Source organism: Adiantum capillus-veneris, chromosome 6, assembly GCF_014529385.1.
Source record: "Adiantum capillus-veneris isolate H3 chromosome 6, ASM1452938v2, whole genome shotgun sequence".
NCBI lineage: Eukaryota > Viridiplantae > Streptophyta > Polypodiopsida > Polypodiales > Pteridaceae > Adiantum > Adiantum capillus-veneris.
In genome coordinates, this window is record NC_140936.1 from 90,301,193 (window position 1) to 90,328,677 (window position 27,485).

The following is a 27,485-nucleotide window of genomic DNA, read 5'->3' on the forward strand; positions in this document are numbered from 1 at the left end:
ATGAAGCATGGATTGTCCTTGATCGAAAGGCACTGGGAACAATCCGGTTAAGTTTGGCGTCAACGGTGGCCTTCAATGTTTTGGAGATGAAGACCACGGAGGACTTGATGAAGTCACTTGACGACTTCTACGAGAAACCATCGGCATCCAGTAAGGTATTTCTAATGAAGCACTTATTCAATCTAAAGATGGCAGAGAATGGTTCAGTTGTAGAACACCTAAATGACTTTACCTCAAATATAACTCAACTTCGATCGGTAAAAATCAATTTCGATGACAAAGTGCGAGCTGTCTTTATAGTATCATCTCTACCGGATAGTTGGAACAACCTTGTTATGGCTGTAAGTAATTCTCTCTCTGGCACAAATACTCTTAAGTTTGATGATGTTGTGGGTCTTCTCCTAATCAAGGAGATGAGAAGGAGAAGCACAGGAGAATCATCAAGTGCTGCATTGTCACTGGAAACAAGAGGAAGGCCTAAGGAGAGGTTCAAAAACCAAAAGGGTCATGATCGCTCAAGACGGAGCAAGTCATGCACAAAGTCAGTTCTTGAATGTTGGAATTGCGGCAAGAGGGCCACGCCAAGAATGATTGCTGGTCAAAGAATAAGAAGGAGTTGAAGTCTCAAGACAACAAGACAACATCAGGAGCCAATGTGGCAGGTAAAGTAGAGAAAGATGCTCTAATTCTCTCATTAGACAATGTGTCTAATTCCTGGATAGTAGATTACGGGGCTTCATCCCATGCGACACCACACAAGCAACATTCCAAGATTACACCAAAGGTAATTTTGGGTATGTATACTTGGGAGATGATGAAGCTTGTGAAATTTTCGGCAAAGGTACAGTTTGTGTCAAAACTACTAACGGAAATGAATGGAAGCTTAAAGATGTTAGGCATGTTCCTTCTCTTTGCAAAAATTTGATCTCTACAGTACAATTGGACGATGAAGGTCACAATGCTGCATTCGAAAATAAACGGTGGAAGATATCAAAGGGATATTTGGTGGTTGCCAAGGGAGAAAAGGTCAATACTCTCTACTTGTGTACTGTTAGCACGCAACCATCAGCTTGTGCATCAACTACAAAAGTTGACAGTGCAGTGTGGCACTACCGGATTGGGCATATGAGTGCCAAAGGAATACAAATCCTTCAAACAAAGAAGCTTCTACCAGGTTTAAAATAAGTGGACTTATAGTTCTGTGAAGATTGTGTTTATGGTAAACAAAAGAGGGTAAAATACCAAAAGTAAGAAAATGAAAGAAAAAATAAAAAACTTGAGTTGGTTCATTATGATGTTTGGGGTCCTCCGATTACACCATCACTTGGTGGCTCATTGTATTATGTAACATTCATAGATGATGCAACTAGGAAAACATGGGTTTATGTAATGAAGAATAAATTTGATGTGTTTTCTATATTTCAAAGGTGGAAAGCCTTTGTGGAGAATGAAACGGGTACTAAGGTTAAATGCCTCAAATTCAACAATGGAGGCGAATATTGCAACCAAGCTTTTGAAATATTTTGGTCTAGCAATGGCATTTGGAGGCAAAGAACAACCCCAAGGACACCTCAACAAAATGGCATTTTGAAAGGATGAACAGAAGAATCATAGAGCGAGCACGTAGCATGCGGCTACATGCAGGCCTACCGCTTGAGCTTTAGGCGGAAGCAGTAAGTACATTTGTGTACTTAATCAACCGATCACCCTCAACGGCATTGGATGGGGGAGTTCTAGAGGAGGCGTGGATAGATAAACCGGTCTAAGATCAAAGCTAGATGCAAAGTCCAAAAATTGTTTCTCCATCGGCTATGGAGAAGGTGACTTTGGGTATCGCCTATGGAATCCTGAAGATGGTAAAATCTTTAGGAGTAGGGATATAATTTTTAATGAACAAAATATGTACAAAGATTACTTGGAAAGAAAACAAACAAAAAAAACAGGTGATGAGTACATGGAGCTTGAGGATAGTGAAGACTCAAGGACTGCAAACTCTGACAATGTGCAACAATGTCAACCAAATGAGGAGCCTCAACCTATTCCCCGAAGATCTACAAGAGCAAGTAGACTCCAGAAAGGTTTGTTCCTTCCTTCAACCATCTCTCGATCTCAGATTTTGGAGAGCCAAAATCATACGAAGAAGCTATGCAACACGAATCCAAAGAAGAATGGATGAAGAGCATGCAAGTGGAGATGGACTCATTATATCACAATCAAACATGGGAGTTGGTTGAGTTGCCTAAAGGTATGCAGGCACTTCAGAACAAATGGGTGTATAAGCTGAAGGAAGAAGAAGGCGGGAAGAAAAGCTGCAAGTCTAGGCTTGTGATAAAAGGGTTTTCTCAAAAGAAAGGTATTGATTTCAATGAGATATTTTCTCCTGTTTTAAAAATGAACTCAATTAGGCTTGTCTTAAGCCTTGTGGATGCTCATGATCTAAATCTTGAGAAAATAGATGTAAATACGGCATTCCCTCACGGTGACTTAGAGGAGGAAATTTACATGCTTCAACCAACGGGGTATGAAGTAAAAGGAAAGGAAAAATGGTTTGCAGATTAAAGAAGAGCTTGTATGGTTTAAAGCAAGCATCAAGACAGTGGTACTTGAAGTTCGATCGATGGATGTTGGATCATAGATTCATAAGATGCAACTTAGATCACTGCGTCTACACAAAGAATCTGGGAGATGGGAAGTTCATCATCCTAATGTTGTATGTTGATGACATGTTGATTGCGAGTGCTAACATGCACGACATCAAAGACATAAAAGAGGATTTATCTAAATCTTTTTCAATGAAATATTTAGGTGCTACAAAGAGGATACTTGGTATGAAAATATGAAGGGACAGTACGAAGAAGACAATTAAGCTATCTCAAGAGGATTACTTCAAGAAGGTACTAGAAATCTTTGCAATGCAAAATGCAAAAACAGTTTCTACACCTTTGGCTGATCACTTTAAACTAACCAAGTATATGTGTCCAAAGACACAAGAAGAGATAGCCTATATGTCTAAAGTTTCATATGCTGTAGTGGTAGGTTCTCTTATGTATGCTATGGTCTGGACAAGGCCAGACATTGCACATGCAGTGGGAGTTGTAAGTAGGTTCATGGACAACCCAAGTAAAGAGCATTGGCAAGTTGTGAAGTGGATACTTAGGTATCTAAAAGGGGCTTTGTATTTTGGAGAATCTGAATATTTTTCTAGAAGGGTATGTTGATGCAGATACAAAGATACTCGAAGGAGCACTACTGGCTATGTCTTTGTGGTTGGAGACAGAGCAGTAAGCTCGGCTTCAAAGCTGCAGAAAGTGGTCTCACTTTTTGCCACGGAAGCAAAGTATGTAGCAATGACAGAGGCGAGCAAAGAAATTATGTGGCTTTACCAATTCTTAGAAGATCTTGGATTCAAACAAGACAATTGTGTCTTGTATAGTGATAGCCAAAGCGCTATCCATCGTGCAAAGGACTTAGCCTTTCATTCAAGGACAAAGCACATTGAGGTAATATCACTTCATACGCACTCTTTTGGAAGATGGACAACTAAATTTAGGAAAGGGGCATATAAGTGAAAATGTTGCAGACATCTTTGCAAGTGTTCAATAAGGAGAAGTTAAGCTTTTGCTCATCTTCAACTGGCATTCAAGGATAAGAAGCCAGGATGGAAAGCAGTCATCACAGGTTTGGTTTGGAGATCAGTCTCCAAGTGGGAGATTGTTAAGTATGGAGCCTGATTTAACCCTTGTAATTTTTTGTGGTAAAAATGCACATTTGTAAGGCCCCCATTATGAGGAGAAGCCATCGTTCCTGAAGAAAAATTACTCGTCGAAAATCAAAACTTTCACACGCCCGAATATTATGGCCGGACGGCGGCCGAAAAGTGGTCGAAAAACGATCAATCAGTTGGCCGGTCAGCCGGTGGTCGGTAGTGAATGGCCGGTGGCCAGTGGCCGATTTCAAAGAAGGACTTGTCTTCTTAAGGGCATCCACACATGGGCGGATTGGAGGGTCCCGATTTGCACTTATCTACACAAGGGCGGCTACACATGGGTGCCTCTCATGAGAGAGGGCAGCCCTTTTGGCCTATAAAAGGAGCCCATTTCTACACACATTTTAGAGTGTGAAGTTGATGCAACAAGGTGGGTATGACGTGATGAGACTGAACCAAGGTGGGATCTCCAAAAGGGTATAATCCCTTTGTAAACTACTTCTTATTTTGAAGTATAAAAGCCATTGAGTGGCTGCTTTCCCGTGGACGTAGCCCACATTGGGTGAACCACGTATATCGTGTGTACTTTCTCTCTCTGTCTCTACTCTATCATCTCTTGTGTGTGAAAATTATCTCTCTCCATTAAGTAATCTACTCAATTATCTACTTAGCTACGTCATATTTTCTAACATGCTTTACTTGAGTATCCCACACCATGACATCATGGTCATTAATCATTGCTACCTTGTAACTGTAAGAACTAGGTGTTTGGGAAAAATTGAGTTGTTTCACTAACTTATAATCAATGAAATTGTGTAAAGCACCATCATCTACCAAGAGTGCACGTCGCCCACCCTGCCCACATTGGTTATGAGCACCAGGTTGAAGTAGGAGTGGTCATTAATGGTGAAGTGGCTTTCAGTGGCAACCACACGCCATCCTTTGTGCATCATGACGATACCTTGCTTGACTTGTCACATATTTTCAACTTGTGACCTTGGATAAACCTATGCATGTGTACCAGCTTGTGTGGACCAAAGATTGGGTGCCACATTGAGGCCACAATACAACACTCATGCACCACTTTAGTGTGTGTTACTTCCACATTGGAAAAGCAAGAGGAGGACTTGAGAGGCAACAATTGCACCATGTGCATTGCTTTCTTCTTACCTTGGGTAGCAAATTTCCCCTTGGGAAAATCCTTTTTGTCGTGTTCACTCCCCAAACATGTAAAACATAGCCTTTTCTTCTTAGCCTTCGCAAACTCTTCACTAGATAGTTAGCCCCTTAGGCGACGCATCAAATGCAACCACTATCATTTATTCTTATTATACCCATGTTGTTGTTAGCAGCAAGCTAGCTCGGATACCATTTTTCAGAGCTCTCATTGTAAAAACACTTATTATTTTTTATAAATCGAGAATATTGTACAACTCCTATTTTTTTGGATAAACCTTGTAATTGATGAGCCGGGGCTACAAGCTTCTAGATTGTATCAACCTGCCATTACCTATCTTTAGTTAGAGCTCCCAAATTATTAGTTTTAATCACCAAAAACCTTGGCTAAAAGTATAAAAGCCAATTTTTGTAACTTATTATTAAGTTTTGGATAATGAAATACACAGCGTGAGCTAACGGCGCTCACTTCTCTCCTTCTCACGCTTCCTACTCCCGCTTCGGTTGTCACATTGCAATCGCGTTTGTTGCATTGCAACCGGAGGTAAGAGCTCTACACATTGACATAAACACTTCACGGTATTTTGTAGCTTTTAGCGTCGCTGACCCGCGGCCTAATTTTATCATAAGTAGGAATTTACACCTTAAAATAAAAAACTAAGCATAGGTGGGGTATTGGGACATCATTGCTAAGCATTTAGGTGCATTCTGGGTCGAAAACGACTAGGTCAAAAATCCACTCCTATTAATAATCGCAATTTCGGTACTTGACCTAAAGTGGGATTTGAGACCATAAGCATGTGTGCTTAGGTCTTATAAACATTTCCTAAAAGTCTCGTTACATTTGGATGTCATTTGATGCTGTAACGGATATGATTTGTTTGTCGATGAGCGATTGACTTTTGTTGATTTCAGTCACTTGAGTGTAGCTTTAGTTAGATACGAGTTGTTTGTTGTTTTTCGAGAGATTGACAACCTCTTGAGATTAGGATTTGGAGAATGATTGATAGACAAAACAAGTCTTAAGATTAATGCTCAGAAAAACCATAAAAAACAAGAAAACGTATATTTGTGGACATTTTCCACAACCCCCTTGCATGAGAACCTAGGAGTAGGGTAAGTAGGATCTGAGGTGGATTTCAGAACATTGCTCTTTCCAAAAGAATTATTGTGAGTTGTTAATTGAAGTTGCAAAATTTCAAGTTTACGGCTAGAAATAGCACAAAAAGACTCCAAACCACTCAATCTGACTGGAGAGTATGGTTAGAAGTTGTATGAACCAGTGGGTAAGCTCAAGGACACTTTGAGGTAGAAATTTCAAGAGTTTGCAAAAACTCAGATTATTTACTTTTTCTTGACATTTTAGGTCAAATTAAGTTTTGACTTGATTCTTAGGCTTAAAATAACTCATGAAAAGATTGTCCATGAAAAAAGTGCAAAAAATGGTTCAATTCAAGCCTGAAGTAAATAATCACGATTATTTACTTTCAGCTCAAAATTGACCAAGGTTGATACCTGTGACTCAATGCATGTGTACAAACAACTTTTGTAAAGGCACATTGGATTTGGATCACCAAATTGGAAAAAAACTGGGTAAAAACTAAAGTTTGTACTGACTTTTGAGAACTTGAGTGTAAATTGGAAAAAAAATTGTCCAACCTCAATGAAAATTGAATCATAGGCTTATATTGATGTGATAGACATGTGTACATGCTCACTTGACCAAAAAGATACAAAAAGTTGCCAGTTGTAAATAATCGCGATTATTTACATCTGCCCCATTTTTCAACTTTTTTTACTAAGTTAGCATACCACTAGTTTTACCATGTTTTAATAAACCCACAAACCAAATTTGGTAAGATTTGGATCATTGGATTGAAAATTGTGACTAAATTTGCAAAGTCAGTCTGCGGACAGAAAATTGATGACCATTTGACCAAAAATTATCCAAACTTGATGAAAATTGTCTAGAGACCTTAAGTAGAGGTGCTTAACATATCTGTGTCAAGATTGGAACAAAAACTTGCAAGAAATTAGCTAGAGTAAATAATCACGATTATTTTCATCTGCTTCAAAAAATGACAATCTTGCATATTTGAGCATACCACAAGATCAAGCATACCAAGTAGACAACACAAGTCAATTTTGGTGAAATTTGGATCACAAAAGTGAGACTTAACCCAGATTCTTGAAAACCGAGTCTGCAGACACGAAACAATCGATAAACTTGAACATATTTTGTCCAGACCTGTTGAAACTTGTCCAAGGACGTTAACAGGTTGTATACTTGGCAAACCAAGCCAAAAAGTGTAAAAAAAATAACAAAAGTAAATAATCGTGATTATTTACTACTGCTATAGAGAGATACTTTTTTTGACTTTTGAGCTTGTACAGTGTTAGACTAGCCTAACACAAATCCACCGAACAATTTTGGGCTTAATCGGATCCAAATTGGTACAGATTCACTCAATTTCCAGGTTGCAAATTAATCCCTTGATTTTTGCCAAAGTCGAGTCTGAAAATCTCAACTACTGACTAAGTTAGCTCGATTTGAAGTGATACACATAGATCAATCACAATAGTTAGCAAAAACTACACAGTCTTCGTGATAGAATAACTAACTTGATCAAAATTGATACAGGAATCAAGTTGCAAACGCGGAATCGACAACTTAACAGAAGTTGCAATCAAGTCAAGTTTTTTGGGAAGAAATTGACAACAAGTCAATCCGACGATAAGTACTCTATATAGGGCTTCACAAGTCTTTATGAACCTTAGATCTAGTCATGTACTACGAAATCAGGGCATATTTGGAGAAACCTCCATCAGAGTATCCACCGAAGAAAGCATGAATCAAGGCAATTCCTTGCACACTATTCTTGAAGAAGTTTGAGACTCTTTTTCTGATTCAACATCTGAAATGTCTTCTTATTTGACTCACTCAAAAACCGGAACGACAGTGCGCTATAAGCATATACTCTCATTTTATAAGACTAACCCGCCATGGAGCTCAGATTTACTTGGATCCTAACGAAGAGTATGCTATTCGCATTGATGACCATGGTATTGAGTTCGAAGAAGAGATCAGGGCAAACAAATAAGGAAAAATGTACATGGATAGAAACGGAACTTAGTATTTACAAGTCGAAAACCCTAACGTGATAGACAAATGGGAGTTAGAAGTAAATACCATAATTCCAGATATGGCAGCTAAAGAAGGACCACCAACTTTAGAATTTGAGGGATAAGATCAAGTTGATTTGAAGCCTTTGAAATGGCTTAGTACTAAAAATCCTAGGATCGGAGTCTATTGTTGGGAGGATAGAAATGTAAAAGATCTTTTGTTGACTTCCCATGCCAAATCAGGACAACTAACGCCCATGAAGATCATCTATATCTTCAAGATCAAAGATAAGGGATCAGCAGATCTACCAACCTATCTGTTTAGGGATTGTTATAACAACAACTTTGTTATGATGACTCCTGAGGAGGTGGAACAAACCAAATATCAAGGGTATTCAATAAGGGATTGGATACTGGGCCAAGGACCAGAAACAATCCCAAGAGATGAACACCGTGAGAGATCCTCTGAGAGTAATGTTAAGAAACCAGAAACCACCTTATCATGAAGAAAACCGGGTGACACTAAGGCTAGTCCAAGGCTACATGAGTCACTATTTCCAACAGGCTGGTTTGAAGGACTCTCAATAGAACCAGCTACAAGGAGATCGAGAGTTGAACCAAATAGACGTGTCAAACGAGCTGATTTTTAAAAATGGGTCAAAAAATACAATGGATTGGGGGATCCATACGACCACTTAGCAAGTTTTAAGCAAGTGCTAAGAGCAGAATGCTTATTCGATTTCCATACTCAAGTCGAGGGGTTTGGAATGACATTAGAAGGAAAAGCATTAACGTGGTTCCAAAACATTCCACCAAGGTCAATCATGGACTAGAACACATTATCTCAAGGATTTGTAGCTGCTTGTTTCAAAATGGGGATCAAACACAATACGGTAGCTCAAATCTACAGCTTTAAGCAGAAACAAGGAGAGTCTGTTAGGGATTGTGCAACTCAAATGAAACAATATATTGCCAGATGCCCAGAGTTAGAGATACTTGCAAAAGAACGACTAGTATCATTGTTTCTAGAGGGACTGCTAAACAAAGAACCTCATGCTATACTGTATAGCAAGAAGCATACAATCCTTAAAGAGTGTGTGTTAGAGGCTATTGACTTAGGAGACCATTGTGATATTTTCAACAAAGAAGATGTCCCTAAGGATAGCCAAAGTGAGAAAACATCATCCACTAAACCAGCACAAGTGGGAACGTCTGTTGTAGCACCACTTTTAGCCATAGAAGACATGCTCAAAAGGATGAATGACATGATGAATAACATGCAAAAAGCATCTATGAGAAGACCAGGGCAAGGGATACCTCAACAAAGACAATCAAGTAGACCGAAGAAATGGTGTGCAATCGAGGGTAAATGGACCAACCATGAGACCAATGAGTGCTACTACCAACCAAAGTATGATGGGAATGTTCAATACGTGCCCACGAGGCCACAAGGACAACCCATATACAGATATCATCCTAACATGGCCCCATCTCAAATACCACCGATGGGTATGGAAAGATCTCAACCCGTGTTGGGTCGACAACCTCCATATCCGGGACATAATGAAGTGCATGTAAATACATGTATTCAGAAGGAGTCATGGGTGAACAAGCACTAGTGCCTATTACACCCTATGCTGAGCCTAGTCCCAACTACATTAATGGTAGAAGGAGATTGGTATAATTCACATCCACCACCAATGGAAGAACCTGTTACTTATGCTCCACCAGAGCTTGCACCCATGTATTATGTGGCTAATCAAGGTGTTAGACCTCCTATGGTAAGACCCATGACTAAGCCAAGAACGGGAAACTGTCATAACTGTGGTACAGATGATCATTGAAAAAATGAATGCCCAAAGCCTGACAAGAACCTCAAGCCAATTGAATCTTATTGCATACAATGTTGCAAAAAGGGAGGACACTTCCCAAAAGATTATCCTAAAAATCCTTTAAACAAGGGTGAAACAGTAGTAAACGTAGTCCATGTGATACCTAGTAGCTCATCTAACAGTGAACCAATTGTTCCAATTAAGGTAATCACGAAAGCCCAGGCTCAGAAAAAGAAACATAACTCCTCTGATGATTCGGAGAATACAAAAATTGCCTCTCAAAAGACCAAAAGAAGCAGAAGCAAAAGGTATGAGATTAGAAAACAAAAACAACATGCTAAAATCAAGGAGAAAGCAAAACAACTATTCCAAGAAAAGGTGAAAGAAACTGGAAGCGAAATCAAGAAAACCACCGTGAAACCTGGAGGATCAATTTTGGTTGATAAAATTTTTGAGCCTATTAATGCAGCCTTGGAAGCCTACCAAGCAAGACTTAAAGCAGGCCAAAACATGAAAAACAAATGGAAAAACTATCCTTCTCCAAACATGGAAGCAGCTAAGCTTGAAGCTTATCAAAATCTGGTAAGAATCATGCAAGAAATGCTGGAAAAACAAAAACCCAAGCTCAAAAGTATGGCAAAACCTGAGGATCTTGTAGTAAGAGACAATCAAGAAAAATCTGAAGTGGTGGTAGAACCCCACATTGAACCAAAAGAGCCAGAACTTATAGTGCCAGACAAAGAAGATGGCTTAGATGGAATTCCATTCGTAGAAGAAGACTGGCCAGGACACTTATGGGAAAAAGTTAGAGGGATCAATGATGGGAGTCTAACTCTAAAGTCAGCTCCTACAGAGAAAGTTTGGTTAGACAACCTACCTCTTGATAAGGACATGGATGTACAATCCTTGTATGGGGATTGTAGGTTTGAAGCTTCAGGAATGTCTAAACCATTGACCTTGAAAACATTACCCTCTTACTTGGGAGATAACGAAGATGAATCCAGAGTGTGTAAGACCACTCAAGTAAAAAGAGCAAAACAGACCCTAGAAGTAGACAACATTCATTCAATCATGTCTACACCCATCCAATGCACTCTTACTTTGGGAGAACTGTTAAAAATTAGACCATATCTATGGAATTATCTACAGAAAACCCTAGAGAAGGTGGGGATAATGGAGCTCATCACAAAAATTTGGGAAGATTGAAACACGTAATGGATAACAAAGAAATTCGATCTATTCCAATGAACAAAGTCAGAGAATACTACGAAGGGGAAGAAGGAAACACCACCCTTCTAGTAAAATATAATGACATAGAAACCATGGCAATACTAGATAGTGGGGCAGGCATAGCCATAGCCACGAAAGCAGTATGGAAATCCTGGGGACACCCAACCACTAGATAAACTTGAATGGAATTGTAATTGGTTGATAGACACATTGAAAGACCCTTAGGACTGCTTGGAAAAGTGATAGTTAATTACTGTGGGATTGAATATCAGCACACTTTTGCCATAGTAGACTTTGGGAAAAAACTCAATTACGAAATCATATTGGAAAGACCTTTCATGCGACAGGTACAGCTCATCTAAGATTGGGAAAACAATTGTCTATGCTTGAAGCAAGTGGGATCGATAACAAGGGTTAATCTAAAAGATCACACTTATAGAGATGTCATGAAAACACCCATACAAGAGTTTGATTCAGTCTCTTCAGCTAAAACCAAGCTCCCATCTTGGTTGAACAAAGACACTTCTATATGGATGTGCGGAGCTTCAAAAACCGGAAGCTTAAAACGAGAAGAATGTATCTTAGAAAAGGATTGCATAGACGAAGCCTATGTACATGAACCCTTTCTAGAGCATTTATTTGAGCCATTTGAGTGGACTCAAATTTTAGCGATAATGGATGTATGTGTGAATACGTCTATGTCTACTCAATTTTGCAATGAGGACGGCTATGACATAATTCCCATCCAAATGATCTCAATCCTCCACATTGAAGATGAAATTGAGGAACCCAAGGACTTGATGAAATCTCAACAAGTCTTTTTAGACCTCTACTATGATGCAACAGCTGAGTTAGAAGAACATTCAGCAATCTCAGATGATTCGAGGTCGGAAAAAGAACATGTGAGAGCTAAGCTACTCATGAAAGGAGGGGAGGAAACGTTTTTTGATTTTCCAAACCAAAAATCGAGAAGACAAAAATGGTATAGACAAAAAAAGGACACCAGAAACGTGAAATCTAGACCTATGCCATCAGTCTCCAGTAGAACACAGTTCATGATGCAGATAGATGCACATGATTGTGTCAAGGACAAAATCACTAGCAGATATCCTTCAAATAAAAACCCAAAAATGTCAAAAACATCGAGAAAAACAAGGAAGGATACTCAAGCAAAGCCAAAGAAACAAAACAAGGAGTCAACCATGACACGAGTTGAGCGGAAAAAGAAGAATCAAGAGTTGAAAAAAGATCTAAAGGAGACATATACAACCAAAATGGAAACCATAGAAGAGGATGATAAAGATGTAATGAGTGTTCCATCCCATTACAAGAAATATACTCTCCAAGATCAAAAAATCATAGTCAAACAACCTATTAGAGAACTAAGAAAACAGGGCGAGTCCTACGAAGGACCTAAAAATGCAAAAACGATAGATTTGGTTGAACCAAGAGAAGAGTCTAGGCCTGTCTGCATTGCAAATGACCTAACAGAAGAAGCAGAAGAGCTTTTGCAAAGCCTACTGAAAAAATACCGGGATATCTTTGCTTGGTCTTATAAGGATCTCAAGGGTGTTGATCCAGAAATCTGTCAGCATACCATACCCATGAGAGATGATGTGAAACCAAGTAGACAAAGTCCATACACATACAATGAAACATTGGCCAATAAGATCAAAGAAGAGATTGAAAAACTAAAGGAAGCCGAATTCATTTATAAAATTGAACACACAGATTGGGTGTCTGCAATTGTGGTAGTACCCAAGAAGAATGAAAAATTACGCGTGTGTGTCAACTTCAAGAAAGTGAATGCAGCTACCATTAGAGACAACTTTCCTCTTCCAATCACTGAGCATGTTTTAGAACGAGTTTCATCAAAAGAAGCTTACAACTTCTTAGATGGCTTTTCGAGATACAATCAGCTTTTGGTTGATCCAAAAGGTCAGCATAAAATTGCTTTTGCAACGGAATGGGGTTTTATTGCCTATCGGGTTATGCCCTTTGGGTTAACTAATGCTCCTACCACCTTTCAAATACTGATGAGCCATGCTTTTAAAGAATATCTTAGGAGATTCTTGAAAGTACACATGGATGATCTATGCATATATTCATCAATCCGAGCTGATAATTTTGAACACCTCAAAAGGGTATTCAAAAAATGTAGACTTTATAGGATTTGCTTAAATCCTAAAAAGTGCACGTTCATGGGTAGACAAGGAAAATTTCTTGGACATATAGTGTCTAAAAATGGTATAGCTACTGATATAGAGAAGATTCATGTTGTTGGTGATTTGCCTAGACCAACAATAGTCAAGGGGGTTCAAGCCTTCATGGGACATTGTGGATATTATAGACAATTCATTTACATGTATGCTATAATTGCAAAACCCATGTATAGCTTGATTACACACTTTGAATGGACTAATGAGTATGAAGAATCCTTCATGAAGCTTAAGAAAGCTCTCACTTCAGCTCCAATATTGAAAGCACCAAATTGAAATAAGATATTCTACATACATGTAGATGCTTCCAATTTTGCCATTGGGTGTATACTAGCTCAACCAGGAGACAAGAAAATCAATTTTCTTATTTCTTATGCTAGCCGACAGTTGAACATGGTGGAAAAGAATTATACCACCACTGAAAGGGAAGGATTAGGAATGATCTATACTGTAAAAAAGTATAGACATTACCTATTAGCAAACAAATTTGTGTTCTTTGTGGACCACCAAGCCTTATTGTACTTGGTCAACAAGCCATGCAGCACAGGAAGAATAGTGAGATGGTTCATCATTCTTCTGGAATTTGATTTCACTGTAGTTGTGAAAAGGGTCACCACTCATCAAAGAGCAGATCATTTGTCTTGGATTGTTTCAGGGGAATATTGCTCTTATGCATTAATTCTGAAGAGAAAACCCAATACCTAAGTCAAGCACATATTGCTATAGTAGGACTTCACTTTGCGGAAGATCAAACTATGCAAAGGATCTTGAGACTTAGAGTATTTTGGCCAACTATGAGGAGTGATGTTCTCTCTTTTGTAAAGGATTCTCCTCAATGTCAAAAACAAACATCCATACCTCACGTACCATTGTTCCAAATATCACATGTTCCCACAAGGTAAGTGGGAGAGTATCTCTATGGATTTTGTAGTAGGACTACCTACTACAAATCGTGGCCATGATGCCATATGGGTAATTGTAAACCGTCTCACAAAGATGGGTCGATTCATTCCCACTAAGACTACGGTTAAGACACTAGAATTAGCATGGCTATTTGTAGAGCATATATATAAACTCTATGGTCTTCCATCTAGTATCATTAGTGACAGAGATCGAAAGTTCCATAATCACTTCTGGAGAGTTGTGTTTCAAAAGTTGGAAACTAAACTTAATCTAAGTACGGCTGATCATCCAGAAACAGATGGTCAAACCAAAAGAGTTAATTAAGTACTAGAACCAATTGGGAAGACTACTTACCTATATTGGAATTTACTTATAATAGTTCAAAGCATGTGACTACAGGGTTTAGTTCATTTATGCTTCTATATGGATTTCAACCTAGATCACCTATTACGGTGGGGTTGGCTAAGGAGAAGATAAAATAAGTGAAAGATTTTTTCCAAGACCATTTTGACATGCTTCGAGTTGCTAGACAAAATGTTAAGCAAGCTCAAGATCAATATAAGAAGTACGCAGATGAGCATCGTAGTCTTTCTACTTTCAAAGAAGGAGACAAGGTTTTCCTCGGATCATTCAAAAAGTCTAAAGAAAGGAAAATTTGCTAAACTTTCACCACGCTATTGTGGACCGTTTACCATTCTCAAACGTATAGGTCAAGTGGCCTATAAGTTAGCTCTTCCAGAGCACTCACGAGTTCATCCCGTTTTTCATGTTAGCCATTTACGAAAACAACTAGGACAGAATGATAATATCATTGACACAGCCGTGTTATTTGACCTTATCAAACAGCATCCCTCATGAGCCCAAAAAGATTTTGGATTCTCATGAGCTTCTCACCAGACATCATGTCAGACGACAAGTGTTGGTAAAATGGCTAGATATACCTGAAGAAGGTTCTACATGGGAGAATGTCTCCTCACTTAAGATATGTTTTCCTACATTCGTTTTCGAGGATGAAAACGATTTTCCAAAGGAAGGGTAATGTAAGGACATGGGTCCTACGAGCAAGGCCACCGGCACGGCCGGACAGTGTGTAAGCTAGGGAGAGGCTATAAGATAGCACAACTGGGTGGAGACTAGCACACACATTACCACCACCCTTTCATATACATGATCTGCCAAGGAGAACAATGATTTCGAATAGCTTAAAGAAAAGCTTATCTCTCAACATGTGCTTACATTGCCGGATCTCTCAAAGCCGTTTGAGGTCCAATGTGATGCTTGTGGTGATTGCCTTGGAGTTGTCTTGCTCCAAGAAGGGCACGCCATAGCCTACGAAAGTCGAAGGCTCGACCCTGTTGAGAAAGATCTAGGCATATACAAAAAGGAACTCCTCGTAGTTCTACATGCCTTAGATTCGTGGAAGCACTATTTATTGGGGACTTCTTTCATTCTGCGGACGGACCACCAAAGCCTTAAATATTTCATGATGCAAACCAAGCTCTCCGACAAATAAATGAGGTGGGAAAATTTTCTTTTGCAATTTCATTTTCATATTGCTCACATTGCTGGCAAGCATAATCAAGTAGCCGATGCGCTCTCAAGATGGCACAGAGTGAATGCGGTTTCCATAGCAACTCACAATGATCTATCTTCTATGATAGATGAGTACGTTATTGATCCCAATTTTAGAGATGTGATTTCAGCCTTGGCATTAGGGAAGAAAGAGGAACCATTTCCTTTATAAGATGGTTATCTTCTCTATGGCAGTAGACTATGCGTTACTAACTCACTACGTGAGAAAGTAATGTATGAATCTCATGCTCCTCCTTATGCGTGTGGCAACTAAGCATGCCACCTCTTCAGTTGAGGCAGCTACTTAAGGAGTAAAAATTGAAAATTTTTGTGATGAAGAGGTGAGTGACCATCATGGTCAAATTTGGCCAAATGTCATGCAATTAGCTAAAAAGGGAAAGCTTACAAAAGAGATTCTACATGAAGTAGGTGATTGCATACGTCTAGAAACGGGATGGAATGATCCATTGGACTCATTGTCAGTGCATGCCTATATGAGGCAATTGTAGGAGAGAAGCGCAGACGTGAAAATGCTGATGAAGGACCATCAAAAAGAGCTTCTAGAAGTGGGGGTGGATGTCGTGCTATGGCACGTATATAGTGGGAACGGGCATTAAACGATTTATCTTGTGACTTTTTGACGCATAAGTATACTTCATATAATACTCATATGCATAAATAAAATCTTTCTACCATACCTTAGTATTACCTTTGAAGTAATATAAATGTACATTACTATTAGAAAGTACTGCAAGAGAAGTATCAATGATTGTGCCTCTTTTTGTCTGGGGGAAAAGCATTTGTGTATTTCTTCTAATATCTTAGTTATACCCTACCATATATAAATTATTTTCTTCTTTTCACATTTATTTAATAATATAACTCTTCAATAATGCATACCTTCTTGGATACATACAAGAGGGAAGGGCCTACTAGAAGACTTTCTGAAAAGGAAGATCCAAAGCTTCTTGGACCATCCCAATTTGAAAATACCAACCTAAGGACATGTAGAAAAGGAAAAAACCAAGTCAAGCTCTTTTAGTAGGACAATTTTGCCTTTTGAAGCATGTCAATCCGAGTTACAGGTCAAAAGTTACAGGGAAACCAGTGAAAAACCCTCTCACAACTACACTGCAAGAAGAGATGGTAAACAGGTGAATCAAGTGAAAAGAGGTAATCTTGGTCTTTTTCCATAAAATAAGATATTTGGAGGATAAAATACACAAGAATATGAATGTGACACCTCAAAGATGCCTTGAAGGACAAGACACACAGTTGGGACCCCCTGCTAGAGCCACACAGAAGATGCCTAGGTGGGGCCCACATACATCATGCACCCACATGGAGCCTCAGCGACCAAAAATGCTGAATTTCATGATATTTTGAGTCCTAATATTGCCCATTTTAAGAAATATCCAAAGAACATTTGATTTGGGCTAACTCTTTAGCCTAATCAAGTGAATATGTAAAGCATGGCTCCCTCACCTATAAAAAGGCCAACCTTCTCTTCATTGGGGGCAAGTTATGAGTGAGTGAGAATAGCTCAATTCCATAGTGACACACTCATCTTAGTGCCACACTTTCTCTTGAAGAAAGGTTGAAGTCTTGGCTCATCTTCTCTCTCCATTAAGGTGGTGGTGATTGCTCTCATGTAAAATATATGTTGCTAGTTTTTCTTTCATTTGCATATCTAGTCCAATACTTGTCTTTAACTCCTTCTCTATCTCTCATTATTTATCTTTAATATCACCACCACACTTAGATCTATCTCTAATTCTATCTTTACTCCTCCTTTCATCTCTCTTGTTGTGTCCTAATTGTTTCATTGGAAGGTATTCAAGCAGTAATCTTGTCAATGTAACGGGCACAACCTTCTTGTGGGAAACAATTATGTGCACAAGGTACTTCTCTCCCCGCAGTATCCTTATTGCCTAAGGGCAACAATAGGGCTTGGGAGAGAAACTCTCTTCTTCTTCTCCTTTCACTTCTTTCACACCTTTATCTTTGAACATACTAAGTATATCATCAATGAATAACCATAATCCACATAGAGGCGATTTCTTTCATTTCCATTCTATGCAATCTATTAGGGTCAACATTTGGATTAGTCGAAAGATTCACTTTCAGCAATGCATAGTGTTTTTATTTGGTCCTAAAAGGCTCAATGAAATACTTCTCTCACCAGATCCCATCATACTACCTATTATTGACTATAACTTCTCTTTTGATGTGAGTGTGGTTATTTTATTATGAATCAAGAGGATTTGTACTCACAACTAATCCCCATCGCTAGACAAAACATATACATTATAGTAAGCACAAAGCTACAGTTCCAAAGAGAAATCCGTAGCTTATTTGGAAAACAAAGATTAAATATCATTAACTCATCCATTAACCCTTTTATCCTACCCATGATACGATATGATCGTAATCTTGATGTTTTCATTTTTGTTTGGTTCTGACTATCTTTCATGAGTTCTCTCCATCACGTGTGTGTTTGTAAGGAAAAGTGAGTGGCTTCTTTGGCTACATTTCTTCTTTAGCTCTAGAAGCTATGTTATCTACATCTTAGCTCTTTCTCATAACCCTTGAGCTTCCTCACAAACTCTCACAGCAAGAGGCCCGGTGCCTTCCTGGCAAGACCGCCTACTTCTTGACAACGCCTATAGGGTTGTATGCTTTTTACTATAGAGTATAGCATGAAGTTCTTTGTTTAGCAGTCCCTCCAAAAACAATGAGACAAGTCACTCCTCTGCAGGTATCTCCATCTCTGGTCATCTGGCAATGTATTGTTTCATTCGAGTTGCACAATCCCTAACAGACTCACCATGTTTCTGTTTAAAGCTGTAGATTTGAGCTACCATATTATGTTTAATACTCGTTTTAGAACAAGCAGCTACAAATCCTTGAGCTAATGTATTCAAATCCATGATTGACCTTGGTGGAATGTTTTGGAACCATGTCAAAGCTTTTCCTTCTAATGTCATTTCGAACCTCTTGAATTGAGTATGGAAATCGAATATACGCTCTGCTCTTAGCACTTGCTTGAAGCTTGCGAAGTGGTTATATGGATCCCCGGATCCACTATATTTTCTGACCCATTTTTTAAAATTAGCTGGTCTGACACGTCTATTTAGTTCAACTCCAGGTCTTTTGGGAGTTGGTCCTTTTCCGAGTCCTTCAAACCATTCTGTCGGAAATAGTGACTCATGTAGCCCTGGGCCGGCCTTAGTGTCACCCGTTTTTCTACGTGATGAGGCGGTTTTGGTTTCTCACATTACTCTCAGATGATCTCTCACGATGTTCGTCTCTTGGAGTGATTTATGGTCCTTGACCCAATATCCAATCCCATATGGAATACCCCTGGTATTTGGTTTGTTCTACCTCCTCAGGAGTCATCATAACAAAGTTGGCGTTCTACCAATCCCTAAACAAGTAAGTTGGTAGATTCGCAGATCCCTTATCTTTGATTTTGAAGATATAGATGATCTTCATGGCCGTTAATTGTCCTGGTCTAGCATGAGAAGTTCACAAAAGATTGTTTATGTTTCTATCTTCCCAACAATAGGCTCCGATCCTAGGATTATCCATACTAAGACGTTTCAAAGGCTTCAAGTCTACTTGATCGTATCCCTCGAATTCCAAAGTTGGTGGTCCTTCTTTTGCTGACATATCTGGGATTATAGTGTTTACTTCTAAGCCCCATTTGTCTACCACATCAGGATTTTCAACTTGTACATATTGAGTTCCGTTTCGATCCATGTACATTTTTCCTTGTTTATTTGCCCTAATCTCTTCTTCGAACTCAATACCATGATCATCAATGTGAATAGCATACTCTTCGTTAGGATCCAAGTAAACCTGGGCTCCATGACGATTAGTCTTGTAAAAAGAGAGGATATGCTTGTAGCGCATTGTCGTTCTGGTTTCCGAGTGAGTCGAGTAAGAAGACATTTCGGATGTTGAATCTGAAAAAGTGTCCAAGACTTCTTCAGGAATTGTGTGCAACGAATTGCCTTGATTCACGCTTTCTTCAGTGGATACTCTACTGGTGTTTTCTCCGAATAGTCCTTGATTTCCTATTACATGACCGGATCTAAGGTTCATATAGACTTATGAAGCCCTGGTTTGAGTACTCACCTTAGATTGACTTGTCGTCAATTTCCACTTGATTCAATTGCAACTTTCTATCAAGCTATTGATTCCTCGTATGCAACTTGATTCTTGTACAAAATTTGTCAAATTAGCTATTTTTCTATAAGGACAGTTGAGCTCTTGAGAACTCCAGTGATTGGTCTCTGTATTTCACTTCAATTCGTGCTATGGAAGTCAAAATTTTGACTTTCAGATTCAGCTTAGTAAAATCAAAGGTTTAATCTGCAATCTGTAAACTGAGTGTATCTGTACCAATTTTAATATGATTGAACCCAAAATTTCTCTATGGCCTTATATTATGCTGGTCTAACACTGTATAAGCCCAAAAGTCAAATTTGAAGACTCTGGATAGCAGAAGTAAATAATCGTGATTATTTACTTTTGTCACTTTTTGGATTGGTTTGGAAAGTATACAACTTGTTAAAGCCCTTGGGTAAGTTTCATCAAGTTTGGACAAAATTTGATCAAGTTTACCCACTGTTCCGTGTCCGCAGACTCTGATTTCGAGAATCTAGCTTAAGTCTCAGTTTTGTGGTCCAAATTTCACCAAAATTGATTTGTGGGGTCCAATTGATGTGCTTGACCTTGTGGTATAGTCAAATTTACAAAATCACCAAGTTTTGAAGCAAATGTAAATAATCGCGATTATGTACTCCTGACAATTTTTTGTAAATTTTTGTCCCAACTTTGACACAGATCTATTAAGCACCTTATGTTAAGGTCACAACCGGCCAATTTTCATCAAGTTTGGACAATTTTTGGTCAAATGGTCATCAATTATCTATCCATAGACTAACTTTGCAATGTTTATCACAGTTTTCACTCCAGTGATCCAAATCTTACCAAATTTGGTTTGTGAGCTTATTACAACATGGTAAAGCTAGTGGTATGTCAACTTGGTCAAAAAAGTTCAAAAACAGGACAGAAGTAAATAATTTTACCAAAATTTTATAAGTTTTTGATCAACTGAGCATATACACATGTTTATCACATCTATATAAGCCTAAAAATTAATTTTCAACAAGTTTGGATAATTTTTTCCTCAATTCACACTTAAGATTCAAAAAGTCAGTACAAACTTTAGTTTTCACCCAGTTTTTTGCCAGTTTAGTGATCCAAATCTTTTGGGCCTTTATGAAAGTTGTTTGTACACATGCAATGAATCAATGATATGAGTCTTGGCTAATTTAGAACAAAAAGTTAATAATTGCGATTATTAACTTGAGGCTTGAAATGAGCACTTTTTTGCAATTTTTTCAAAGACAGTCTTTTTATGATATTTTTCAAGCCTATAAATCAAGTCAAAACTTAGTTTGGCCTAAAAAGTCAAGAAAAAGTAAATAATCTGAGTTTTGATCAACTTCTTGAAATTTTTACCTCGAAGTGTCCTTGAGCTTACCCACTGGTTCAGACAACTCTTAGGCTTACTCCCCAGTTGGTACTCCCCGGTTGGATTGAGTGAATTGGAGTCTTTTCATGCTATTTCTAGCCGTAGACCTGAAATTCTGCAACCTTACATAACAACTCACACTTGATTCTTTCAGAGAGAGCAATGCTATGAAATCCACCTCGGATCCTACTTACCCTACTCCTAGTTTTCTTGTGTTTTTTATGTTTTTCAGAGTCTTGATCTTAAGACTTGTCTCGTCTACATCATTCTCCAAACCCTAATTTAAATCTACAATCCTACAGTCCTAAAGGTACTCAGCAAGTACGATTACTTCCAAGCTACCTCTACACAACAAAAGATGACAATCTTAAGCTATGCGGTTTCTAAAAGAGAGTTTTGAACTCTAGGCGAACGTAGAGGAAGTTAAAGGACAATTACACAAGACGCTCGTGTTTTTCCTAGTTTAGGTCTCTTCGATCCCGGCAGCGGCTCCAAGTGTGGGATGCATGTCTAACCTCACCATCCTATCTTATTGCAGTATTAGCGAGAACCACGATTAATTTGTAAAACCATGGGACGAAGCTGACTCTAGTGCATAGAGGCTACAAGAGGTTGTCAATCTCTCGGAAAACAACTAACAACTTGCATCTAACTTAGGCTACACTCAAGTGACTGAAATCACCAAAACCCAATCACTCATTGGCAAGAAAATCACATCCGTTATAGCATCAAATGACATCCAAATGTAACGAAACTTCTAGGATACGTTTATAAGACCTAAGCACACATGCCTATGGCCTCAAACCCCACTTTAGGTCAAGTTCCAAAATCGCATTTATTAATAGCAGTGGATTTTTGACCTAGTCGTTTTCGACCCAAAATGCATCTAAATGCTTAGCAATGATGTCCCAATACCCCGCCTATGTTTAGTTTTTGTTTTAAAAGTGTAAATTCCTAGTTATGATGAAATTAGGCCGCGGGTCGGCGACACCAAAAGCTACGAAATACTGTGAATGGCTTACGTCAATGCGTAGAGCTCTTACCTGCTGTTGCAATGCAACAAACGCATTCGCAATGTGACAACCGGAGAGGGAGTAGGAAGCGCGAGAAGGAAAGAAGTGAGCGCCGTTAGCTCACGCTGTGTATATCTTATCCAAAAACTTACAAAAATTGGATTTTATATCTTAGCCAAGGTTTTCTGGGTGGTCAAAAGTAATAATCTGGACTTCTACCAAAGCTGAAAATTAAATAGCTAATACAATCTGGAAGCTTGTAGCCTCGGCTCACTAATTACAAAGTTTACCGAGAAAATAGGAGTTACAATATTCCGATGTCAGGACAAGGGCAAGGCCGGGCTAGGCAGTGTGGAAAGGGAGCCCAACTAAGGCAAAGGGCCAGGGGCCATGCTATATAGTGGGTGGTTGGGTGGTGGACTCCTACATTCTAGATACCCTTGTCTTACACTGGTATCAAAGCTAAGGAGAGGGGAGAGCTATGGAGGAGGGGGAAGGACTCTGTCTCTCTCTGCGTCTCTCTCTCTCTCTCTCTCTCTCTCTCTCTCTCTCTCTCTCTCTCTCTCTCTCTCTATTGCAGCAGCATGAGGCATGGCCTCCCTCTCTTCGGAGTCTGCTCTCTCTCTCCTTCGTTTTCAAGAGAGGCCATGCATGGTCTTGCATATCATGCAAGCCGTGGTGTTGACGGTCGGGGACGAGGCACACGCTGCGTGCATAAGCTCTTGACAGTCGGTGACGATGAAGACGGGAACTGTGTGAAGGCCCCCTAAGCATGGTTGGAGCCCAATCGTCGACCAGCATGAAATGGATCACAGAAGAGCTCAACATGGTCGCAGGGGTGAGGGGATGAAATCCTGCTTCTGCAGGGCAGCAAACCGGGCTCTGTAGCGCCCTCCACCTCTGCCCTTGCCCGCGGCGCAGTCAGATCAACGCCATGGTTTTTTTTTGGAAGGTATCTTCTCATGGTGGCCTAAGGTTTGGCGTTTAAGTTCCAAGGGAAGGTACCCACGGTACCCCGTGATCACACTTCGAGATCATCCACCGGCCATGCACGGTTTCTGCAAGGCATCCAAGGTGGTCTTCAAGCATACCAAGGTGGCCTTCGAACATATCAGGGGCCGCCATGACCACTATCTTCATCGTCGGTCTGCTGCGAAATTGTATAGGTCTTTACCTCTCTATTGAAGACAACGTGACTCTGGCAACAATGTCAGGAGAAACGCGGATAAAGGTCATGTTAGCATTCACAATTGGGAAGTCAATGGCAAGGCCATGTCTTCCAGCATGGAGCAATCCCGACAAGAAGAGTACGACAAGGATGATGTTATTGGTCGATTCAAGACGTTGTCAAGAGTTTTTTTGAGCAAGGGATTGTTCATATGTACATACACATGCATGGTGCATCGAATAAAGGATTACCCAATTTCCATAGCCAGGTGGTTACGTGGGGCCCACGTGTGTACAGGTAGGACATGGTGTACATAGTGCAACGATTTTCACTATTATCAGTACCAATGTGTTTTTTCTACAATAAGGAGGAGTTGGTAGCGCGTAAAACTTCTCGAGGAAGCTATCCACGGGCTTACGACATGAGGTAAGCAAGTGCGTCAGATGGCATCGAGTGGCGTCAGGAGGTCGAACGGGGTCAATACTTGCACGTGGAGAAGTATGGACACGACGTGGGTGTTTTCTTGTGATACTTATGCAGAAAGGTCATCATGAGGACCACTTTTTGGGGCCACTTCACGTGGTTTCGGGATGCATTATTGGGAAAAACTGAGTGCCAGGTGTGCGGATGATGCAAAAAGGTGACAACTATGCACTGCGAGGTCAGTTTTTGGCCTGTTTGGGGTCCGTTTGAGGTCATCTAAAAGGCCACGGGTGCCCAACTAATAAAGATAAGTGTGGGAACTGAAAAAATAGAGAGAAGACCAGAAAAAAACGTGGAGAAGAGAGGAGGAACAGCCGCAAGTGTGTTTTTGCTGTTTTTGGAGCTTTTTTTGGCCCTAAATTGCTCATCCGAGGTCGGATTTGAGCACTGTGGCATTGTAGGGTGGGGTTTTTGGGCGTTCCGGACGCAATGGCACTGTCTATTTTGCCAAATTTCTCATATATTTTCTGATATTTTTCTGTGTAATCTTCTCCGGTGAGTGAAGCCTCTGCTTAACTTTGTGGTTGTATCTGGTGTATTTCCTCAATACTGTGTAACCTATTTGCCCCATTGGTGTTGGGCTGAGATTCATTGAGTCTAAACGATATAAATTTGCCTCCTTTGAGCTGAATTGAGAGTGTGTGTGTGAGTGTGTATGTGTGAGTGTTGAGTGGGCAAGTGGGAAATCTCTCTCTTCTCACTCCGTTTGTGTGTTTCCTGTCTCGGCCAGGCTGGTTGTGTAAGCCGAGTGGTACCCCATAATGTGTATGTGTGTATCATCCCAAGAGTGTGTGTCGGGTCATTATAGAGGCGTTGTGTGTGTTTCCATCTCCCTCACATTCTTTTGGTGCCCCCACTGAGGATCTTCTTCGAGTACCTTCTGCTTCGAGCTTCGAGCTTTGAGATTCGAGATTCGGGATTACAGGTTGCAGATTACAGGTGACAGGTTACAGGTTACAGGTTACAGGTATAGGTACAGGTGATTCACACAAGTACAGGTAGCTGGAGTACAGTGATATACTAGCAGTGATGTCACTTGCAATTGTTGTGGGTATGCATCACTTGGCGCCTGTTTGAGCGCATTGTCTGCTGGATTGTACGTTACTTATGGAAACTTCCATTGTACGCATTTGTGGAGCCATATTTGGTTTTATTTGGGAGTCCCAGCCATTTCTGAGACTTGGTCTGGAAGATAGTCATTTATGAGACTTGACTATACGAGATTTACATAAGCCTTCATGTGAGGGTCGATAGCGTGAGGTTTTATTGAGCTGGGGGATTCTCAAATGTGGAGATCCTTTCGGTGATACAGGTAGCTAGAGCACCCTTTTCGTGACCTCGCCATAGGCTATGTACTAGTGAGTCCTATTTGATGCTCGGGTTCTATTGTTGATAGTTTATGCATACATATACAGTCTATATTTTGGGTTCCTGCTGCTCTACTTCTGGGGAAACTCTGTCAAAATTTTTCCAAGTTATGATGGCTGGTTTTTTGGTCTTTTGAGCCATTTATGCTGTCATGCTGCTGAAATTTTGGCAAAATCAGAGGATAAGACAGGTGTGCTTTCTTGGGAGCTTCATGGTTGGCTATAATGGATGATCAAAATGGACCTCAGTTCACTCTATTTCATTTAACACAGAGAATCCAGATAAATGTTCATGTGTCCAGGAAGATTTTTTTCCAGTAGCGCATAGTCTTTATGTTCGGGCCAAGAAGATTAAGAGAGATATTGGAATGTCCTTTACCTGTTGTAATTCCAATGATCAACTACGAAAACTCATTTGATGTGCATGTGTTTTTCCTTATCTGAAGTTGAGCTCCATTGAAGTTTCTGGGAGTTGAGTCTGTCAAAAGTTTTGGGTTCTTGCACGTGTGTTCGAAGGGGTTCTCAAAGCATCGTAATTTGGGTAGCCATGGCTTTCTCTTATCCGGAGTTTCATGGAAGAAGTGATGAAGACGTGGAAGACTTTTTGGAAAAGATGGAGGTTTCCTGCATTAGCAACCAGATTCATGACCCAACGTAGATGTTACATCTTCTCCAAATCTGTTTGAAGAGTGATGCACGAGTTTGGTCCAAAGCATTTGAAGAGGAGTTGCGTGCAGCGGATCCACCTATAAGATTGAGTTGGGACAATCTAAGGCATGGATTGGAAGTGGATTTTGTGAAGATAGAAGATCCTGACAAAGTGTGGCAAGAAGTACAAGGTTTGGTGCAAAAGAAAGGTGAGCCAGTAGATGCGTACATACGTAAGTTCTCATTGGCATGGGAGCGGATGTGCAAGGCCTTAGCACCACAGGTACCCCCACCTGACATGATGAAGAAGGACAGGTTCTTGGCTGGTCTTTGGGAGAATATACGTTGGAGAGTGGAGCTAAAGAATCCTAGTACATATGAAGATGCACTAGAGGTAGCAAGCAACAAAGAGTGGAAGTTGAGGAAAATGAGCCAGTTAGGGGTGGAGTCTTTGCCCATGAGGTCTGAATTTCAGCCTATAGAGTCTTTACAAGGTCGCATGTCAGGGGTTCATCATGAACCAGTGGTTCCTGTTACTACTCAGGTTATGCCAGCAGTGGTCACTACATCGGTGCAAGATGATGGGCTAAGGCAAGACATGAGGCAAGTGGTAGATTTGATGAAGAATCTCATCCTAAACATGCTAGGTCATGTGGGAAATAATCGAGGTCGAGGGAGGTTTGCAAATCAGCCAGGAGGTGAAGAAAAACCTAGGAATGGTGTTGGACAAAGCAATGGTAGGTTCTGGAGGCAGACGCCCACATGTTATAATTGTGGAGAGTTGGGCCACATCAGCCCGCAATGTGATAAGCCACCAAGGATGGGGGGAGACATGTATCCATTGCCAAGACAGGTGCTAACTAGGTCAAATGATTATGGCATCGAAATTAAGGGAGATGAAGGAACCAGTGGATTAACCCAGGAGGAAAAGGGAAAGACAAAAGTTTTAAGTGTGGTTACCTTAGAGAAGGCATCAAAGCTAGAGGATACATTAGTGATGCCTATTGGGAAGAGGACGACAGAGGACAAGGAAGGAAGAAGTGCCCTAGGTCCTAGTAAGAAGAAGGGAAAGAGTCATGAAGGTGAGGATGCCAAGGCCAAGAGGAAAAGGAGATCTTGTTGAAAGTTTCATGTTTCATATTTTCCACTAGGGGATGGGCAATTAAGCTATGACTTGAAGGAGGATCTGACGAGCAGGAAGGTAGATGTTACTTTTGGGCAGCTTATAGAGATGGTGCCTAAGCTAAAGCGACAGTGGAAGAGGATGGTTAACCCAATGGAGAAAGAGCCAGAGAGAGGTTCAGTAAAGGTGTTGGCAATGGACGAGCTACCAGATATCTGTCCAATAGTAGATGTGTGGCACAAAAGGAAAAATTTAGGACAAGGCTATGTTGATGGCAGAGCCCAAATATGTGTGATAACACACTCATGCGTTAAGAAGATGGGTCTCACAGTGGCTGGGGTGTCAGGTTTCCAGATCAGATTGGCAAACCATCAGAA